The 17386-nt window shown below is 38.0% G+C and overlaps 1 long non-coding RNA gene across 1 annotated transcript; it reads right to left on the reverse strand.

The window, feature by feature from the left end:
- Positions 1–279: 279 nt before the first annotated feature.
- Positions 280–2118, reverse strand: LOC105857588 (uncharacterized). Its single transcript, XR_012920040.1, has 2 exons — positions 2032–2118; positions 280–499 (listed from the first exon to the last, which is right to left on the reverse strand). It is a non-coding gene; the product is annotated as an uncharacterized LOC105857588 (long non-coding RNA).
- Positions 2119–17386: the final 15268 nt, after the last annotated feature.

Below are 17386 nucleotides of genomic sequence, written 5' to 3' on the forward strand. Positions count from 1 at the left end.
TTTTCAGTAACCAGTATTAGAGAGGAGAGAAAAGAAGAGTAGAAGAGAGGGGAGGAAAGGAAAGAAGGAGAAGAGAGAAATGGACTGAAGGAGGGAGGGAAAGAAAAGGAGAGAGAGGGAGGGAGGAAATGAACAACTAAAAATCCTACAGAATCGTTCTGTTCATATTTTTTGTGTTTGCTTTAATTTCCCATCCTGGTAACATTTCTTAAGAACATGGCAATGTATTTTAAGGGCTATTATTTCTTAATATCACCTTGTAAGAATAATAACTCTTCATAAAGGCTTCAATTTTAATTCAGAATTTTAAGGAAAGATGAATGTCAACAGCAGCAAAATTGGCAGAGGTGCCCTTTAAAAGAACCAGGAACCATATCATCAGTGCACAGGGCTGAGTCACATCTGCTCTTTGCTTAGCACACCCATCAGCCATACAAAGCAATGACAGGAAATGGTATTGACTCTGTCGGTGAACTTTTCGGGCGGGCAGAAGGTCATTCTGTGGGAGATGCAGAAATGATGAAGGTCAGCAATTATTGTAGCTTCATGGTTAGACTTTCTATGGTCTTGTTTGTTATTTAGATCATAGTGATTGTGTTCTTTATTATACAATCAAAGCAAGGAAAACAATTGGTCCTTAATGAATAGAGGCAGATGAAATATTTCAAAACTCTCTTTTGGAAGAAGAATATATTGAAAAGAAGAGGCTAATAGAGAAATAAGCAGAACTAAATAGAACATATAATTGGTAGCTTATGGATATCCCGGCATCAGCCCTGGTGACCAGATTGGTGGGTTTCCTCTTTATATTTCACTGAAAGAATTTTAGCTCTTGCCCACCAAACCATGAAAAGCTGGGGGTGTAGGAAATAAACAATTTAAAACTCTGATTTGATTTTGATTCTCATCTCTAATCCGTTGGCACTTGCATTTGCACTTGTTACACAAGAGGCAGCAAATAAACAATGGGCAGCAGAGTTTAATAGCTATTTGTAGATTTTCAAGCTTAAGTTGTTTTGCAGGTTTTGTTTGTATTTATATTTAAGTGGTTAGATATACATGCTTAAATATTGACTGGCTTTTGGTTGCAGGAATAGGGCAATATGATACTTGAATGGGAATTTTACCCCCAAACCACATCATATTTATAGGGGCATAATTCTTTCCCCTCATTTTGGGGAGTTTAGAAATTTTTTCTAAGATTTAAATGAATACCTTTTCTCATTAATCAATAATTTACATTATTTTTAATTATTTTCATTTGTTTGTGAGAATCTTACAAAATCTTTTGTGTCTACAGGTGACTATCATTTAATAATGGCAAAAATAGAAATTATTTTCCCAAGAGGTTTATAATTAATTTTATATAGATCACTTTCCTGCATCTCAGTAACCTGCTAAAAGGACTTGGATAGATAATTTATAAGATTAATTTTGCTACTAAAATATCTATCTTTCTAATGTTTCTATGGTTTCAATAGATCATATATACATATATTTACATGTATATTATATAAATAGGAATTTATATAATATATATTTATATTCTTTTTAACCTGGTGGTCTACTTTAAGAGGTATCTGAAGCAAGATTTCCTTTCAATATTCATGATGTTTCACTATCTTTTCTTCCTGTAATTATATGCCCACATTTTAAATGGCATTATCTGTTTCCATCTCTTTGGCTGTAAAGGCTATCTCCTTTCGATTGTCTCTAACTTGGCCAAACTGTTGATGAGTTTTGATTATCCAAAGTGGTGTGTTCACTCCATTCTACATTTTTTAAAGAGGAAACATGCATGCTTCCAAAAGATGCAGAGGAGAGCATCCAATGTGCTCATAGTGATGTTAGAGATGCCGTCATGTAAACACAGACAAAAAAGGTTAGAAATCAGTCTGGAAATATGACTTGCTGAGTAGTTACATCTGATAATTTGTGAAAAGTTAAATAACTAAAGTTGATAATCATAGGACGAGTACACAAGGAATGGCACAACCATGTTGTAATAACAGTGTAATATTAAAAAGACACCTCATTAAACTGAGTTAACTTCATTAAGTGCACCATCCAGTTCCCATTTCCACAGCAAGATCTCCCAGGCATCTTTTAGTTGCTTCTGAAACAATATCAAGCCAGTTACATCAGAACTAAGAGGCAACACTTAAGTTACAGGTAAATGCAACTAAAAGGAAGAATTTCTTTACAAAACCCAGAGTAATATTTTATTCCTAAATGTTGTATTATAAATACCATAGTCTGTCACCCAATGGTTGTTCTCCCTTTGTTTCACGGTAAGTGAACCTCCATTTTTTTAGCTACACAAATGGGTTTGGAAATTCCCAGCATTCCTTGCTGTTTGCTGTCGTCGTGTTTTGGCCAATGAGATATACGTGGAAATTTTCTCTGGCAGCTTCAGTGCTCCTTATGAATGAGCTAGGGCACACCTGTGATCGCTCTTCATCTCCTCCTCCTTCCTACTGCCTGGAACACTGATGTGATGGCTGTGCCATGTGGGTAAAGGCACTTATGTGAAGGTCGCCTGGTGACCTGGGGCAAGCCTGGGCCCCTGAACATACCGCAGTTCAGTGCTGCCATCTCAACCCTGCCTTGCCCACCTCTGGACTCTACATGAAAAAAATAAAATTCTATCTTGTTTAAGTCATTGATATTTTAGAACTCTCTACTATGTAGTAAAACTCAGTCTCAACAAATATGGGTGGTAAGTCAAAATATCAGTGGGATTTTGTAAAAGGCTTATGTAAAGTCATGTATGACACATCCAAAAAAAATGGGCTCTGAAAGTAACTAGAAAGAGTTCTAGTAAGTTCCTAATCTGCCCAGTTGAGAGCCAGAAGCTCAACTCTGTCCTCCCACAAAACAACCCTGTGGTCTTAATTGGGATCATAAACCTGTTCCAGATCATTATAGATCTGGCTTTCTATTTTAATCCCTATCAACTTCTGGGAATTTATGCAGAGCAGCCTAAAGCTAAGCCCAATGCCCCAGAGCCACCAAAATACCAATAAATAATTCTAATCCAGCCTTTTCCATGCTTGCCTCAGAAAATATCTCCTTTCCAGGTGATCCGACACATGAATAAAACACCTGTGAGAGACTGCTTCTCTCAGATATGGGGGTAAACATTTGGCTGGTTTATTTGATTGGTTAAATCATTCCAATTCAGTGTCCCACTGACTAAATGTTAGCAGTAGATGTTCTGCTGTATTCTCAAAGGGGATAAATATTCAAAGGTGATGGAATTTTCCACCACTTCTGCATCAGTTTGGATCAGTCCAACTCTTACAAGGACATTGTTTTCCATTTCCTAAATGTATCAGAGATCTCCATTGTTTATATTGATTTCCTTTGTTTACCTAAGGGATGCTGAGAAAAATAAAAATGGCCCACAATCATTTAAAAGTTCTCTTCCTCAAAACCTCCTATCATTATCTCTCAGGTTAACAGAAAAAGGAAGATTGCAGGAATATTTCAGGATATCCTTTTTCCCCTAGTTTCTTATTCTTGCACATGGAAATCACCTTCCTAACTTAGTGTTGTCTCTATAAATCATACCTCATTCGCTGGCAAATTCTAGAGTTAGTGACTGTCCGGCAAGAAATGAGACACAGTTACCTGAAAGGAGAAATAATAAAACATCTTGAGATTGTGATAATGTCTGTTATTAGATACTGGTAATGGTTGTACAACTTTTTGAATATGTTAAAATCCACTGAACTGTAAATCTAATATATATATATCTTGCCATCTCACTAAGTAAAAACATTCAATCTGAGAAGAGGGAACAAAAGAGCTCCAGTTACACCCATATCTATAACTGGAGTATAAAAATTTAAGATAATCCACTCCAGGCTAGTCATGATAGTTATAGAAAGTAACAGGAAAGGGAGGAGGAGGAGTATTTGCTAACTGGTATTAATAAAGATCTAAGGTTCATGCAACATATCAGTCCATAAACATCTCATCCCAGTCTATCCAAAGAAAAGCTTGCCAGAAGCCAGTCAAAACCATTCCATGTGCTCTTGCTCTGATGGCCCCTATAGCTGGCTGCCTTGAACTAGACTTGAGCATATGCCCTTGAGTTCTATGCCTTGAAGTTATGAGACAAGAGACCCTCTCACCTTCTTCCTAGCCATGAAGTGCGTCTTTCCACAGAGCAAACAGTTCTAGGTCGCCCTCCTTAAATATACCTTATATAAATTAGGCCACATAAATAGCCCTGGTGACCTTACAGGGAAAAAAAATGGAGAGCTGTGCTGAGCAGCCAGGGACCAGCAGGCTACTCACTCTGCTCAATGTGGAGCTGCAGCCACTGCCAGTAAATGCCCCGTGCCTCACCCTGCTCCAGGCAGGATACCTGGACCCGACCCATCACCTGTTCCCCCTCTACTGTGGCTCCTACTTGCTGAGGGATTGACTGGAAATTGTTCCAGCCCACTTACTGTTTGCCCCAGATGCTGCAATACATGGACACGCTGAGCTCTTTCCATGTAGCCAGCAAAGTGGAAGCAAGTCCCCTTTCCTCATCTCAATCTTCATTGATCTAGCCAAGAGTGATTTTCATCTTGCATTTCACAGCTTGGGAACTCTACCAGGCACCCTGGCCTTTGAGACAAGCAGTCTTGATTCTGCTTCTCTTGGGCAACTTACAGTATTAACCCCTTAGAACCCCAGATCTCTCCTCTGTAAAATGACAATCATATCTAATCAAAAAAGTTGTTTGGATTAAATAAAGACAACTACTGCAGAGTAGCTAACACAATGCTAGTACAACATCTACTTAGAATCAATGTTGCCATTATTACTGATGTTTTCATGTTTATTTTAACTGCAACCTCCTGCAGAGAAAGGCAGGCCAATTCACTAAAAATCTGTCCTTGAAATAATCAATTTGCAAAATAACCAAAATTTACAAACTGCTATTTTTATCAGTATTAATAAACATATTTGATTTTTTATTACGTGTAGTCAAATATATTCTTTCGAATATTGACTAAACTAAGTTTGATTGGCTACTTGATAAAATAATACTAACAGTGTTAAAATGGTAATCACAATTCATAAATCATAAATCACTGAAAATTTTGATATGAACCACTTTTTCCACTCAAACTTTGGCATAAATAAAATTCCCTTACTTATTTGGACAACTTTATGAAAACTGGCTCATGGGTCATTTTTCATAATCACTCCCATTTGACTGACTTTTTGTAAGTATGTGACTTCTGATTTTTCTCTGGTGCTTTATAATAAATTTTTTTTCCAAAATGTAAGCACATTTAGTTTATTTTGCCAATTTTTCAAAGCCATGTCAGCCTTAATTTATATTTTTAGCAAGTGATTTTTAATTTAACTAATTTAAATTTTTAATACAGAATACTTAAATTTTATTACATTTCATTTACAAGTAAAATTAGACTCGATTTTTATTAAATTAAAATTTTAAATTTAATTTAAAGAGCATCTGATATAAATCAGAATTAGTCAAGAATCCTATCAAAGATAAAATTCTGATATTTTGGTCTCTAACAAGAAATTCAAAAACAAAAATATGGGTAGCCGTTTGCAACATTGACTTCCAACCTAGACTGTCCAGACCCTGCTTAACTATAGGAAGCTCTACCCAGTTTTCCCCAGTCACCGCAATAGAATGACTCTTCATGGCCTGTGTCCTGGCCACATTGACTCTCGGGTCTGACTCTCAAGAATTCCAGAAAGTAGGAAGGTCCCAGAGAAGAGAGGCAACTGCTAACTTGAGCCTTGTTCAGTCATTACTCCCAGCTCCCAGTCAGGAAATGAGCGAAGAATCAATTCACCAAATGATCAAACTGACCAAGAACCAAATTTACTGATCTACAAAAAAATACATTAACATGGTTTTAACAGCTTTAAAAGCAATGACTTAACAACGTTTAGAAAATTGTCCAAATACAGTTACTGATGATTAAATATGCTTTTCTGAACTTAGTGCCGTGTCCTTCCTATGACAGAGAGAGAGCTCTGTAGTGAGCAGGACGGGCCCGCAGGTTCCACAGGTACAAGTAAAAGGCAGAAGCTGAAATACAAAAAATCAGAATCGTGGGAGCCTAAGAGAGCGCATAGAGGTTCTCCTGGAGTTTCTGCTGGAGAGGTGTGGACAGAAGGAGCCAGGAACATAAGGAGGTGTCAGGTAGTGACCAGGAGTCAGGGAGAGATGTTAAAAAGGTCAGATAAAAAGGATGAAATTGGAGTTTGTCCAGATGAATTCCACAGTACAGGTGCGTGAACATCCAGTATATTCGTTGGATTTGTTGCAGGAGATCGGGTTGGTTAAAAAGTAGGAGTGGAGAGTTAATATTCTCCTTCCTGTAGCCCAGCAGTGAGATTCTTCCCTCCATTCATTCATAAATCTGTCAGGCAGACCTTCTGAGATTTTATTTCCCCTTTAGTGGGTGTTCCTGATATTCCCCTCGATGAAGGGCAATGGGAAGAAGCTTGGGCTTTGGAATCTGGGATCAGAATGGCCTGGGACTCTCTGAAGTCAACTTACTGTCTATGAGACCTTACAAAATTTACTTAACTTTCCCAATGGTAAGAATCTGAAATACAGAGATAATTTCACCAGCTTCATAGAGTTGCTGAGAAGAGTACCTGAGATTAGACATGCAAAGTGCTAGGAACAGTGTATAAGTGTATAGTAGACGCTTAATAATAACGGTAGCAACCTCCTTTCCTTATTGTTCCCCTAAATGACTTTGTGTCTTACCATTTACATATCTGGCCTTCACACTTCCTGCAAGAAACCTATCTCCTCAAACCAAGAAGTGAAACGCTGGAGTTGAGTCATACGCTCTTATACATGATTGAGTGCATATTGTTTGCTGTTTATCTGAATCATTTGTATTTAATATATTCCACCACTGACTTTCTTAATGACACACAAATAGGATTAAACTTCAGTCATTAGAAAAAAAAATTCCCTTACTTATTTGGACAACTTTATAAAAACTGGCTCATGGGTCATTTTTCATAATCACTCCCATTTGACTGACTTTCTGTAATTTATAATTCCTAGCAATGGCAAACTCTTACCTTTGGCAGCACATGAAAAAATAGCTGCCAAGTGCCTAGCCAGCTGACTGTCAGCTAAAGCAGTTGCATTTCTGAAATATACAGTGCCAGAGATCAAATCTTTTGATGCAACCATTATAAGTTTAGTAGCTAGTGTTATAGAAGTTTCTAGAGAATTGCTCTCTGAAAAGTCTCCTCAGTTTATTTCCCTTGTGTCTTTCAGCCTTTTAATTAGACACTGAGTTATGATCTCTAGTCCAGAAATAGAGGACTCCTAGAGAAACCACATCAGTCCTTATCGCATCTGCGCAGTATTTCCCAACCTCACATCAATATCCCTGTCCCTAACATGCCCAGGGCAAATGGTGTTAAGTAATGTGTACCAAAGGCTGTGGTCATGAGATTTCTCTCTAAGGGTTTATATACACTCGAGAAGAGATTTCTCAATATTTAGCACCTCCATGCAGTAAGTCCCCACACTAGTAAAATTGTTGAGAATTTTATTAGCTTCTCTTTTGCTTAGAGAAAGAAAGGACCAGAATTGTTACTCTTTCAGAATGCTCAGAACTTAGAAATGGTTGTTTTTGAGATTCCATGTGTAAACTGTTAAGAGAGAACTGAACTGAAATCACTGGAGTTATTGCCTTTGGTAACAAGTGAGTGCTACTAGGTAAGAAAGGTTAACCTCAATGCACTTTCATTTTCCCTTGGGAAAAATGGTACTTAGACCATCACATGCTAAATGGTTACTTTAAATCCAAACTGGACACCAGTATGGTTTTGTGTAGCAGAAGGAAAAATTTAAAAACCAAAGAGAAAGAGAGAGAGTGCCTTCCACCAGTGAGCAGGGAGTTGGGGCAGCAAGAACAAGCAACACATGGCCAACATTTTCCTGCTGGTACTTCACTGTTGTGTATTTCTCTGTTCTGACATTTCTCTGTGTTGTTTTTGTGCATCATCCTCTGTGGAATAATGTGGTTCCTCAACCTGAACATAAATCCAGGTAAAGGAGGAAAAGAACAATAAAAGAGCCTCCCTTTTGGCTATTCAAAGTACTCTCATTTTCCAGAGTAAAGAGAACATCATTTTTGGAATATTTACTCTTTGGAGATTATTTCTATTTAACTGCTGTCCAGTATGGATTCGAAGTAGCCAGTTAGCATGTGATGATCTAAATACCACTTTTTCAAAGGAAAAATGAAAGTTTAACATTGTTAAACTTTGAGGTTAACATTGAGGTTAACCTTTCTTACCTAGTAGCACTCATAGCAAAGGCCAATAATTTCAGTTCAGAGGTACAAAATGATAGTAAAGAAAACCTCTGGAGTCTTGTCTTTTTCCTTCTTTTCTTTTCTTTTCCTTTTTTTTTAAATAAATATAAAGTCATCATGTAAATAAAAGAAATCTATTAGCAAATTCTACAACTCTTAGTGAGTATTGATGGCAGTCTATAAATATTTAGCACCTCTCACCTAATAACCCCAAAGTGCCTCTTTTTGGATATCATAACATAAATACATAACACTTTTCTGTTAGTCTAATAGAGAGGCATTTCCAATTTAAAGATGTAAAAATGATAATTCATAAGAAATACTCCAGTCGGCCACACTGTATCTCTTTGGTTGTTGCTATGATGAAACTTCCCTCTTCAGACTTGTATAAAGTCACAGGGGCCACGAGAAGAGGAAGAAAGCATGCTTTCAGTTTATGGAAAGGGCACCCACAATGTCCTTTCTTAATCAGTGTGGCTGTGGGGTTCCCCGCTTCCACCCTCTCCACATATAATTTATTTGGCAAACTTTCTACTAATCGGATTGATAGCTAAATTAGACTCAGACTCTGGAGAAGCCAGAATCTATTTTAGCACACACAGCACAGGGCTAAAAATATCTCAAGCTGTTGCATTAAATATTTGCATTACCATGAAATTGAATAAAAGAAGATCAAGATCTAGATGTATAAGTGTGTTCAAATATCACCCCTTAAGTTATTTGCTTAGTTTTCAATGCCCGCTAATCTCTGTTTGCACTATCTGCAGTAGTGGGAGGTCCGCTGCACAGCCCACAGGGAGCCCTTTGTGAGTGCTGTGGCACGCTCTGCAGTGTCAGCAGTGAGGGAGTGTTCTGCCTCCTGGCACTGACACGGTAGGCAGGACTTGGGTACAATCAGGACTGGCTTTTGTTTGCATCAGCCATTTTTCAGCCTTGCTATTGGCCTACAGAGCAACTTTCTGCTGCCATGGGACAAGCTCATGCCCTGTTGGCTGGCCAGTACCTGGTGTTGAGAATCCTCCATTCACCATCCAATGCAGTCATCATCACACCACATTTACTATCTGACACGGCAGCCGGCTGTGGACACCTCAGCACATTCCCGGAGGAAACCAATAAGTTTATAAAATCAGGAAGGTTTTGTTTTTACAGCTCTTAAGCCCATCCAAAAAACCTGTTAAAGGCCATAGTATTTGCACACAGTCAGGGAGAAAGATAAAGAGCAAATCATCTTCCCTTTAGAAGAGGAGAGAAAATATTTGCTGTGTTGCAAAGGCAATTAAGAAAGTAGCTATGCTGGGTATGGTGGCTCACACCTGTAATCCCAGCACATTGCAAGGCCAAGGTTGGAGGATCGCTTGAGGCCAGGAGTTTGAGACCAGCCCGGGCAACATAGAGAGATCCATCCACCATCTCTACATAATTTTTTTTAAAAAACCAAAAAATTAGCTGGGCATGGAGGTATGTGCCTGGTAGTCCCAGCTACCTGGGAGGCTGAGGCAGGAGGATTGCTGGAGCCCAGGATTTGAAGGTTACAGTGAGCTATGATGACGCTGCTGCACTCCAGCCTGGGCGACAGAGCAAGAAGAACAAGAGTCTATCTCTAAAAAAAAAGAAAGAAATTAGCCAGAACTCTCAGAAGCTGATACTTTTTGACATAGAGAATTTCCAAATGCAAAATGTTACCTATGTCAAGATTAATTTCTTCTTGTACCTGGGCACATTCTTGATGTGGCATGTTTCCAGGGCAAGGCCTGACGCATGCAGAAGCTAAAGCTTGCCAAAAGATAATTTAATGTATTCTGTCTCCTCTCTCCCTACTCTCTCCAGACATGGGGGGAAAAAAGGATGCAAGTTTTTTTCATCCATTACCAGCTACAGAAGATGAAAGTTTGTTATTTCAGGCAGCTGTGTCTTCTTCCTTTAAATCAATAGAAATCTAATGTCTTGCAGTCCATGCCAGGTGGAGACAAATTCATCTCCCAGCATTGAATAACTTGCATGACATAACCCAGTTGAGAGCTGACCTGGGTCCAAGGGAAAAGTATTCCTTTTTATAACAAAGTGATGATACCTGAAGACTGTTTCTCCAATATAATAACCTCTCCCTTAAGTTCTAAACCCCCCACTGAGGGCTTTGCCAGAAGACATGCAGAACAGTTGATTAGAATATTGCTGTTACCACCCAGCAAATATTTTAGGAAATCTTTAGTTATGAATAAAAAAGATACTGGTTTGTAAGCAAGGAGCCAAAAGGCAAATTTTGCATAATCTCAATTTACGGAAACTGTCTGACTCTAAGCAGTATTGCATAATGGTGAATCCTGGACTTTAGGGTCAGCCTGAGTCCAAGTTCTCCCATCACTGGAAAGCTACTGACCCTGAGAAATTCATGGAACTTTTCATTGCCTCAGTTTCTTCATGGGTAAAATGAGAATAATTCAAAAATTCAATGAGATCATCTATATAAAGATCTTATTATGCTCTTAGCATGTAAATGGTTGGTCATTAAATATGAAATGTCTGATTTTGAATCAAAAGTTTATTATGTCTCAAACAAGAAGCAATACAATTAATCAAAGTATGTGCCTAAACCATTGACACAGTTTTGCCATCTTAACAGTAGCTTCTTTATGCCAGCCCCAAAGAAGCCTGGAGAGCGACTAGCAAGGAAATCACAAAAGGTGTTCTCCACAGCTTATTGAGAATTGAATGTTTTTTCCTTGCAAGAAGTGGTCCAAAGCCTGGAAGAAGTTGTGGTCAATTGGTGCAAGGTCTGGTGAATATGGTGTATGACAGAGTTTCCAAGTCCCCCTGCCACAGTTTGAGCAACGTCATTTGTGTGACATGGGGTCAAGCATTATCTTGCAAGAGGATTGGCCTGTCTCTATTGACCAACCTTGGCTGTTTGATCACAAGCATCCTCATCATTTTGTCCAGTTGGTTGCAGTAGACATCCACTGTAATTGATTGACCGGGTTTCAGGAAGCTGCAGTGGATAATACCAGTGCTGGACCACCAAACACACACCATTAGCTTTCTTTGATGAATATTCCGTTATGGACTGTGTTTCAAAAAGCACTTCATCTTTATCCAGCCATTGTGCTGGATGCTTGCAGTTGTCAAAAAGAATCCATTTTTCATCACATATAACAATACAGTGTAGAAATGATTCACCTTGATGTTGTAACAACAAAGAAAGGCAAAATTTGAGACAATTTCTCACTGATGCTCATTTAATACATGTGGAACCCATGTATCCAGCTTCTTTACCTTGCCCATTTGTTTCACATGATCCAATGTTGTTGGAATAATAATGTCAAACCTTGCTGCTAATTCACCAGTAGGTTGAGATGGATTCTCTTCCAACCATAGCTTTCAACTCATCATTCTCCACCTTGGTCTCAGGTCACCCACATGGCTCATTTTGAAGATTAAAATCACTAGAATGGAACTTCTCAAACCACATACTGTGCATTCATCAGCCACATCCTCCCAAACACTTGTTGATATTTCAAGCTGTCTGTGCTGCATTGGTTCCACAACAGACCTTATATTTGAAAAAAAAAAAGAAACACAACATTTTTACTTATCCATGGTTTCACAAAAATTGCTCTAAAAATTTTTTTGAAAGATGATCACAAGCCAAACCATGTGTTTGAAAAAGTGAGACTGTACCTTCACAATAAAAATAAAACAAGAAGTGTCAAAGTGAAATGTCAGAGATATCAACTGTCAACTTAGTAATTAAGGAAATCAGACATTTCATACTTATTAACCTAATAATTACTTAATTCAATATTGGTTGTAATTATTAAATTCTAAAGCTATAACACCTCTCTACCAGTGATATCATATTTAAGTGCTAAAAAAGTATTAAATGACAGAAAATTCTTGATAAGTTTTGGAAAACTAAGATCAAAATGAAAGAAATGAAACCTCTAAATGAAATAAATGTGTTGAATAACATACAACACAGCAAACACCTTCCTAAGAAAGGACTCAGTACTTTATAGTAAACATGGGACTAGGAGTTAATAAAGGTCAGACTTCAGGACATAATATCTGCAGCCTTGGCATTGTCATTTGAGCCTAGTAAAATCACCAATCTCACAAACTGAGCTGTTCCTATATAGGAAGCGGTGGATAAACATGCCTTTTGGTGCCCAGAAAAATATTCTACAAAAAGTATCGCTCTTGACTAACAGCAAGCATCCTCCTTATTGTTTGTTGCAATGTGTCCCTCAAATGAATATGTCTAATCCCCAGTAGCTCAGAGTGTGATCTTACTTGGAAATAGGGTCTTTACAGAGGTAATCAAATTAAAATGAGGTCATTAGGACTGGGCCTTAATCCAGTATGATTTGTGTACTTATGCAAAGGGAAAATTTGGATACGGAGACAGACACATGTGGAGAAAGACCATTATGTGATCATGAAGGCAGAGATTGGGATGATGTAGCGACAAGCCATGGAACACCAAAGATTGCCAGGAAACCAACAGAAGCCAAGAGAGAGGCCAGGAACGGATTCTCCCACAGAGTCCTCATAAGGATCCAACCCTGCTGACACCTTGACCTTGAACTTCTAGCCTCAAGAATGGCAAGACAATAAATATCTGTATCTAAGCCAACCAGTTTATGATCCTTCATTATGGCAACCCTACCAAACTAACACACTTCCTTAAAATTCCACTTGCTTTCCTAAACTATTCCAGCTGCCACACTGGGCAGCAGCCTCGACTCCTCTTGTTGCTACTGTGTTTTCTATTATTATTTTATGTCCTCTTAGATGCCCATGACTTTTCTGTTGTCATTGTTATTCTGTTTGGTTTTTTACCTTGTTGAATCTTTAGTATGATGAGCATGCAGTCCTGTTTTGTAATTCACTAGTCAAGACCGAGAATCAACTCAGTCTGGAAAGCAAGTGTTGGGCCCAGTTTCAAGTAACACAGCTCCATGCAAACACCAGAGCTGCAAAGGCACCAGAAACCACCAGGTTGGTTCAAACTTGGATGTCTTCAGAGTCTGAAGTTAGTTATAGTCCAGTGTCCTACTAGCACCATCTGTCCGACTGTCACCTTGATCGTGATTCCAGCTGCTAATATGGATCATTTGTTTGTTCTTTTCTCCAGTAAGAAGACCAGTAGTACAATAGAGGAATGCCATTCTTTGGGGACTCCAGCATCCGACAACTTACTAGAATTAGCAGCCTAACTTCCCTTCGGAGGAAGTCCCTGACTTCCAAAATTTCCCTTTTGAAAGATTCCCCAATCCTGACTGGAGAATTCCTCCCAGGAGTGAAGGGACCCAAATTCTCCTAGTGCCTTAGTATATAGTCAGGGAGTGGGCATGAAAGTAAAACTCAGCCAATCAGGCCTCCCTCCTGGGACTTGGAATCCTGAGAAAGGATTCCAAGGAAAAAAATCTTTCTGAATTCTAGTCCTCCCAGCAGCAACGCAAAGACCAGATGGATTCCGAATCATGGATTCTGATGCCAGGACTGCCCGATCACTGCCAGTTTTCCAAGACAGGTGCTCCAGCCTCTTGTTAATACTGGAGCCACTGGTTTGCTGCCAGTATATTCTGGCTTCCCTTTCTTTCCTCTCTCTATCCTTCCCTCCCAACCTCCCTTCCTTCCTTCCGTTCTTCCTTCATTCTTTCCTTTCTTTCTTTGTCTTAGGATGAGCAGAGTTGGTTTCTATAGCTTGCAACCAAGAAACCCAATAGATTCTAGGACTACTGAAGAGAGAATCCAAACTAGGGTGCAGCTGCAACTCATATGAGCAATGGGATCCTAGGAAAATCTTTTCACGTCTCTGAGCTTGTTTGCCTATGCAGAATGTGAAACTGATATCTGCCTCCTTTACCTCTGAGGCTTGTTGTGCAATCAGCAAGAAAGCTCATGGTGCAAATGCAGTGGTATAGCGATGATACTAAAGATAGTGGTGTTATCCCATTAGAGTCTCATACGAAAACTGTGCAGGGAAAAGAAATACACAGAGATGAGAGGGAAGGTGTACTACTTAATTCACTTTTTAAAATTACATAATAGATTTATTCCTGAGTACTGTGATAAAATATTTTCAAATCAAACTATATTGTAATGCATAAAGAATAATTCTCTAAAAAATGCATTCAGTTTTATAAAAATAACAATCTTATTGGTTTACTTGTTTTGTAAATGTGGATTTTTTTGGGTTCAAATTTTCTTAAGGGAAATTCTCTCTGTATGTTACAACAAAACTCATTAGCTCAGCCATATCAGATTGTGCAATAATACACCAAAAGTGCAATGCCTGTAATATTTGTTCATACTTTCATGGTTTGGCTATTTTTTTCAATTAACATTTTTATTGAATTATACATTCAGAAAAGCATACAAATCATAAAGTTACATTTTATTGAATTATCACAAAGAGAACATACCCATATAAACATCAACGAGGTCAAGAAATTAACAATTACTAGGAAACACCAAAAAACACTCTCATGTCCTCCCACACTAAATCTTCTCCACCCTCTCAAAAGGTAAGTGCCCTGAATTTTAACACCATGGAATAATTTTTGCTGTTTTTGAATTTTATGTAAATGGAATTATGAACCATGTATCATTTTGTATATGGCTTATATAACCTAACATTTTGTTTCTGAGATTCATCCAGGTTGTTGAGTATCGAGTTATATTGCTTGTGCTGTGTGTCATTCCATTGTATAAATGCCACAATTTGTTTATTGACTCAACTTTGTTTATTTTACAAGAGTTTGAATTGTTTCCAGTTTGAGGCTGTTAGAAATGATATGGATTTGAACATTCTTGATTTGAACATATCCTTTGGCATTCATATGAATTTCTGTTGAATAGTTGCCTAGGTATGTAATTCTTGGGTCACAGAATATAAACATGTTTAAATTTTGTAGATATAAAACAATTTTCCCAAGAAGGTTGTAAATCACTAGCTCCACATCTTTGTCAATACTTGGCATTATCAGTCACAAATTTAAATTTAACCTCTTACTATTCTGGTGGAGTTTAGTGTTATCTCCTTATAGTTTCAATTTGTATTTACTTGATTCTAAGCACACACAAAAAAGAAAAATCATATCATTTTTCATTATTTATACTCAAAAATATAGAAAGAGATGAACCATACTCAAAACAAGCTCAAAACATTCAACCTTCCTTTCAAATGAACACATACATATATCTGAATCTTCATGTGTGTAGGAAAGCAAGTGTTCAACTGAGGAATTCTTCAAATAGTTCCTGTGTAAAATTCAATGTTTATGAAAGAATAAATAATAAAATACACTAATTTGAAGTTTACATATATTATTAAAATTCAATAGTAACCACAACAGTTGTTTAGAATCTAGACCAACAAAAGATTTTTTCCTCCAAGGAAGAGCATTTTATAACTAAAATTGTGAAAAATTGTCTGTATGGGGTAATAATCAAAAGCAGACCACCTAACCTATTTTATTAATGTTTTGAAATTCTCTACAGAGAAAGCACCCTTTGATTGCCTATGTGCAGAGTAGACTATTCTCACTGCCCCATCTTTGGTTGTCACTAATGGGATTTTATGCCTACTTAGGAGTGATAATGTGTTAAAAGTTTAAGATTTGCCATTGCTTTATCTCTGTGCTAATGCAGATTTAATAACTATTAATTGTTTCTATTAATATTTACTAAACAAAGCATTAAGTTGCAAATCAGATATTTTCCAATCTCTTTGTGTTAGATCATCTTTGCGTAAAATGTATTTGCTAAAGTTGAGCCACTGTTTATTCAACCTTGTATTTCTTGTGTTGTAATAGTTCTAATTGTCAGTTTCTGTTTCATGCACTTCTGTAAGCCCAGTGCTTGGCATAATGACTGGCACACGATAGGGGCTCAGTAAATATCTAGTGAACACCTTTCTCTTATGGTAAAGGGGTAAGGTTCTTGTTTTGCTTGCTCTTCATGTTCTCCCACTGAATGACCATGCTCTCTTAGAAGAATAAGATTATGACAAATGGAAAGAACTCTGCTAAAAGCTTGGCTGTGGGAACTCTGTGGAACTAGATGGTCTGTCCCAGGAGCATGATAGACTGACTATAGGCAGTGAAAAATGGACATGTCAAGGGTACACTGAGAGACTGGAATTGTGCAGCAACCTATGAGATGCAGAGACAGCGACCAACACAGCTAACAAATGGCAAATGCAGTGAACTTGGCGGCAAAAGTGCTGTGTGAATATAGTAGACAGTGGTTTTAATCTCCCATCTCCCTGACCCCACCCCCAGGCTAGAATTCCTAGAAGATTTAGACAATAAGTATCATATCTCTATTCTTCTCTGAGAGATCTCCAATAAATGATGCTTGAGCTGAGTCCGGAAGGATGATGAAGGGCTTTCCAGGGAAGAGCCAGCAGTTACAAATACCTGGGGATGTCTCGTGCCTCCCAGGGTGGCTGGGGTGGCCGGGTTGGGGTTGACTAGTCTACTTCACTCTCTCCCACCAGTCTCATACCCCAGGGCTCTTTCCAAATGGCCTCTGTCTTCTGAAAGGTAGTTAGATTTTTGTTTTTTTTTTTAAGCAGTGGCTGGCTTCCAAGAGAATGATTTGTCAGGACTCTTAAGGCTAGATCAGAACTGGCACAGAGTCATTTCTGCCACATTCTATTGACTAACGCAAGGAACAAGCCCAGCATAGATGCAAGGGAAAGAAAATTAGCCTCCACGTCTTGATGAGAGGACTAGCATATGCCTATAAGGATGAGAGGAATCAGATACTATCATGTGAAAAATTATTTTTCCTTGAAAATTAGGAATGGGATCATCTCAGTTAAGCCACATCTCTTCTATTGTTAAAGTTTATTGTATTTTGAACTACCTCACTCAGAAATTGCATTTCTTTTCTTCTATGAAGAAGAAAAAACAAAAGAAAAAAAAGAAATCCATGCCAAGGAAATCTGCTTTTTCAGTTTCTTCAACTAATTAAGAATATACACAAGCCTCATCGATTTCATATTAGTCATGAAACAATCAAAAGTTTAAAAATAT

The sequence above is a fragment of the Microcebus murinus genome, chromosome 7 (genome assembly GCF_040939455.1).
Source record: "Microcebus murinus isolate Inina chromosome 7, M.murinus_Inina_mat1.0, whole genome shotgun sequence".
NCBI lineage: Eukaryota > Metazoa > Chordata > Mammalia > Primates > Cheirogaleidae > Microcebus > Microcebus murinus.